The sequence below is a fragment of the Polypterus senegalus genome, chromosome 7 (genome assembly GCF_016835505.1).
Source record: "Polypterus senegalus isolate Bchr_013 chromosome 7, ASM1683550v1, whole genome shotgun sequence".
Lineage (NCBI taxonomy): Eukaryota > Metazoa > Chordata > Cladistia > Polypteriformes > Polypteridae > Polypterus > Polypterus senegalus.
In genome coordinates this window covers 52,920,066-52,926,108 of record NC_053160.1, presented here as the reverse complement: position 1 = coordinate 52,926,108, position 6,043 = coordinate 52,920,066, and positions in this window count along the sequence as shown.

Below are 6,043 nucleotides of genomic sequence, written 5' to 3'. Positions count from 1 at the left end.
CACTGGAGATCGAAGCACCGCTTCGAGGCTTGCTTCAAATGCGCCCGTCACGTGATTTTGAGCACGCTAGCGTAATGACGTCATTGATATCCGCGCAGTCAGCAGTCGATTTGGTCAGTAACTAGTCTGCTGAAGTGCTTTGGCTCAAAGCGTAAAAGCGGTTGTCTGTGCTATATTGATAAAATACGCTAACACGAGTTCAAATCCTAGTTGGGGCTCGCATATGTTGAAATAAGGATTTTGTATAAAACAGTTAAGTAGTACTTGTTTGAAAGTTAACAAATATATTTTGGAGACATTATGAACGATTTACATGGGGCACCTTTTTCCTCGGTGTGGAATTGTGTCCACCAAGAATCTGTAACAAATCGATGAGCATATTTTGCGTAAGGTAGCACGTATTGTAACAATCCAGAATCTATTCTACCCCATGTCGATCATATCACAGAGGCTAAGAAATGCTTCACTAAAGCCGACGTGGTCATTACACCAGTATATGCGCAAGACATTCCTCATTAAACGTTTTACTATTCAGTGATTCCCAGATCTGTTGCTGATTTGTATTATTGATTTCAAAAAGCAATGTGAGTAAAAGCGTGTTCTGCATAACTAATCACAACTGTCTTTAAAACAGAATCAGCGCCATCAACAGTGTCTTCTGCAATTTTAGGAAAGCCTCGGGATTTCTGCGTTAATGAGACAAAAAAGTTGTAAAGAAACTTTGCAAATTCATCCAAAGGTGAACGTAAAGATCACTCAAGTACTGAGAAGAAGGAGCAGCTGGATAAGCACATCTGGAGCCAAACTTTCAAAAAAGCACCTGACTTTGTCATGAACATTCCTTTAGTTGTGAATTCATCTTATCAAAGGCTGCGCTGGGGGGGTAAATAAGTAATCTTCCGAAGTGCAGCACAACAGAGTAAATAATTGATGTAAATAGAATTACTGAAAGACTAAGTTTTTGCCGTTTCTGTATTCTTAAACCATCTTCCAGTTACACAATCCCCCGCAGTCAATGTCACATTCAATGTTCTCTGCTCCTTAACCTGTCTTGTTACCCAAAGCATCAACACTCAGTTTCATTCAAGGCTTTACCGTCCTTCCTTTCATAGACATAAAATAAAACACATTTCCTCTACATGTCCAATAATAATAGTAAACTTGCAGGAACGAGAAAAGCACAAGATGGGAATATTTATGACAAGAGCCTGGACATCAGGATGAGAATGTGCCTTGTCACCCATTACGTGAGCTCGTCTGCCATCCCTCGGTTACACTGGCACACGTTACACTCTGGAGCAAATGCAATGGAGAATATCAATCAATCAATCAACATTTATTTATATAGCACATATTCATACAAAAAAATGTAGCTCAAAGTGCTTTACAAAATGAATAGAAAAATAGAAGACACAATAAAAATAAACATAAGTCAACATTAATTAACATAGAATAAGTAAGGTCCGATGGCCAGGGTGGACAGAAAAAAAAAAAAAAAAACTCCAAAGGCTGGAGAAAAAAATAAAATCTGTAGGGGTTCCAGACCACGAGACCGCCCAGTCCCCTCTGGGCAATCTACCTAACATAAGTCAAACAGTCCTCTTTGTATTTAGGGTTTTCATGGAAGGACCTGATGATGATGGTCACGTAGACTTCTGGCTTTCAGTCCATCAATGTTGGTGCATCATGATGCTTTGAGTAGGTGGTGGTGGCGCAGGCCACCGGAAAAGAAACAGAAGAGAGAGTAGGGGTCAGTATGGATTTTGGAGCCACTGTGAATAGTTATTATGAAGAATTGAACATACAGAGTATCAGTATTAAGTTAAAGTGAAGTTATAAAAAGGCCATGTTAAAGTAATAACATGTAATAAAGTAATACCGACAATGTACACCTTCAGAAGTGGAATAAATCGACTGTATACGTAGAACATTTCAGATAAACGATGAATTTTGTTAATCATAAACAATGCAACATAACTATTATATGTGTTGTTACTTTTTATTTATACTCACCAAACGTTACAGATCTACATGGGAAATGAACACAGGTAATATGTTTATAATCATTCTCACTAAAAGACACTGTCAAAATATATTAATGAGAAAATTGAGACACATTGGCCTTTAGGAAATATAAAAAAGTGTGTGCGCTGTCACTTAGGACAGAATGCATTGTTAACGTGACGCACTCTCTACTGACACGATGTCACGAAAAAAAAGAAACAGCGCAGTCCATGCTAACTCAAATCCTCCTTGATGTTTGACCTAATGATTAATTGTCAATATCAAATCGATAAAATCATTTTAAGAAGATGACAAGTCTGCTATAGTCAGTTTAATCAACGCTACTTTTAAAAGTTTCCTTATACAGAATATAAAACAGAATCTCAATGATACGGGACTCGCGAGTAGTAACGAATAATATGTGACACTGAGAAATTATAATTCCTAATAACGGGAACAAGTAAAACTACGACTTCCTAAAACGGACACTGTAAATGTAGGCATTTCAATAAATAATTTAGGAGACTTGTGTGTGCATTTCAATATCGATTTAAGAACTACGTAGGCCACCTGTTGTACTATAAACGGTAGCTCAAGCAGCACTTAACAGTAAATAGTCTAACAGGACAATGACTGACTGAAACGAAGATGCTGCGCCGCAACAATTAAGGTTCACACTGTCGTTCTGCATGTTTAGAAGGCGCTGGTTGGCTGAAACTGTTTATAGCGAATTGTCCCAAGTTGGAAGTGCCATATAGCGATCAGACACGAAAAGACACATTTAGGCATAATGGACAGTAGTTTATTTTTCTACAATACAAATTCAGTACGACACCTGGGTCTCCAAACACACAAATATGAAGCTTATTACATTTTACAGTGAAACTCTTTACATACACAATATAATTAGGGGCGTGTGCCACCTGCCCGACTACGGTGGCCCAACCTTCCCTCGATAGCTCGATTCGCTCGCTATCCGTCCAAGCTTGTTAAATGGAGGAATAGAAAAAAAACTTTCACAAGAGGAGGATCAGCGACACGAACCTGAGCGACAACACCACTGAGCCACCTAATCCGGATAATTAACGAGCTCTGCACAACTGAACTACTACTACTGTTCTTACTGCGGCGGATGAAATATGTTGTTTGACATATGCACGTTAAAATGGTTTAATTGATACGAGAGTATCATTGTTGTATTCTCCTAATGAAGACGAAAAAATTATATGTATAGATGTATACTATATGACGACGGTTTTGAACAAAATTAAGTGTTCCATAAAAGGTTGAACGATTTACCTAATCTTTTCATATATATATAAAGTTAATATATGACAATATATCTTTGACACTATGTATCAGACAAAGGAAATCACAGCAATCCACAAGAACAATAATTAATTCTCAGCAACTACCTGAATTGTAGCTTAACCATATCAACTGAAATGTGTAATGTCAATACGAATTACAAAATATAACTAGAGAGTTAAGTGTCAGATAGACTCTCAAAATTAAGAGGTCAATGCCTTTCAGTGTGCTGAGGCTTTACAAAGATTCAGTAACCAGTGACCATGTCTGCTCGAAGCCCTATCATGATCCAATCTCGGTACTACGCATGTCTGAGGCTTCAGTAGCCGCGTCATCATCTCAGTAGTACGCATGTCTGAGGCTTCGGTGCCCGTTCAAAGCCTGTCATGACGCAATCTCATTTGTACGCATGTCTGAGGCTTCAGTAGCCGCGTCATCATCTCAGTAGTACGCATGTCTGAGGCTTCGGTGCCCTGTTCAAAGCCTGTCATGACGCAATCTCATTTGTATGCATGTCTGAGGCTTCAGTAGCCTCGTCATCATCTCAGTAGTACGCATGTCTGAGGCTTCGTAGCTCCGTCATCATCTCACTAGTACGCATGTCTGAGGCTTCAGAGACTCGTTCAAAGCCCGTCATGACGCAATCTCAGTACTTTGCAAAGCTTCCACTCATTATTTATTCAACGAGCTCCCGTTTGAAGTACATATGGCATCAACAGAGTTAAAAAACTCAACAGAATTCCCATTGAAATGAAAGTTTGTAGATGATCAATACATGTTAAATGATCGTGCCCGATAATACGTTGTGGCAAAAAATAAAATTATAAATTATACATCATACAAACGCCGACTTGTTGAATGCATAATGCTGCAAAGAAGAGCTTTAGCAATACGGGTGACGACACATCTCTCACTATAATACTCTCCTAAATATCCATTCTTCGCCTCATGCAACGTTTTCATGCAACACTGAAGGTATGTCATATAGTATACATCTATATATAATTGTTTTCGTCTTCAGTACATACATACATGTATACATTAAAAAACATACATTATATACCATCCTCCTGAAAATAGTAGTGGTGCAGCGGTAGCGTTACCGCTTCATACTAAAGCATACGTGGGTTCGGGTCCCACGTCCACCCTCTGTAAATTATGACCCAAAAGAGTCTGATTTTCTTTTTTTTTTTTTATTAAACAGCAAATTCCAGCGTGGACCGGAAGCGAGCAAGGCGAGAACACTAGTAAAGATATATCAAATGGAAATGTGCATCTTGTTTTATGTCTATAACAAAAAAAATATTTGAGTAACGATTTCAACTGTTTTTGTAGTTGTTGATGGCGGGTTTAGCGGTTTAAATTTTTAAATATTAAATTGATAAGGTGGAATGTGTTCTTGCTTTGAGTGTTAATGTGTTAGTAACTGGGATTGCGCCTCTATTACTGGAAGATTGCTTAGGAATGATACAGACTGGACAACTATGTGTTTTAGGAAATGTTTTATTATTGCACTGTGCTGTGACTAAAAACTTTTACTGATCACCTGTCCGGACCTTGAAGATGTGTTCACGAGGGAGGGATGCTGTTGTTAAAAGCAAATGTTTTTCAACAGCAGGTCCAGATGTGTTTATCCGCTGCTTTTTGTTGCCTCAGCACTCAATCTTTAATGCCGACCTTGATATGTGCACTGCTCACATTGGAGTGTCCCGTGTGTGTCGGTGTGCCGGTGACTGATCTGCGCCGTGTCTCTCAGCCTCTCTGATGTGCTCCGATTGACACCTTTGAATGTTTGGTGCAGCAGAGCAAATTCAACCTGATCTACCACAGTGGCTTTGTTATCACCTTATTCCAGCGTTTCTCAACCTTTAAGTATTTGCGACCCGAGTTTTCATAACAGTTTTAATCGCGCCCCCCAACATTTTTTGAAATGTAGATGCATATTTGATTATACCTACTTAACTTTTATCGACATTTATCTAACTCTATACAGTATTTATTGTTCTATTATCAGAATGTAGTTTAAGTTAATTTGTTTTGGTTCCAACAGATGTTTTCTTTTTTCACATCTTCGCGCCCCCTTTTTTGTTACTTTGCGCCCAACAGGTTGAGAACCACTGCCTTATTCAATGGAGGGGTTCATGGACGTCAAATGGCAATGAATAGAAATGGATTAATGTAAATACGTGAGCTGCCATCCGCAATTAGACATCACATTTTGATGATTTTGGTCCCGAACAGATCTCTTATGTGATCCTTCCACAGTATCTCTCAAAATTATTTAGTTCAAATTGGTTATAAAGATTTCAATTCTGATCCTTTTTTTATTATTGTTAATTTTGATGAGTCTTTAAGTGGGATCGAACTCGGGCTAGCACTACGTTCAGAATTTGAAAAGCAACCATCTTAGTTAATTGTGCCATTGACGGCGTCATTTCGTTGTAGCTAATTCGTTATTTTCGTGCTCCACAAAATATTGTAAAGTACTAATAAATGAAATATTTCAATACTTGATCGAATAATAACAACTGATTTAAGGATTTCACCTTTTCTTTCTCAAATGTGCTTACCTATATCATGGCAAAGTACAGGGATAAACCATTATTTTCCGTCTACTCCATTTTAATTAAGTCAAACCAAGGAAAACATTTAAGGCTATTAAATGTGATCTCAAGAAAAGATGAGGGTTAATTCTAATACTAATAACAGGAGCGATTATAATGATACAGTG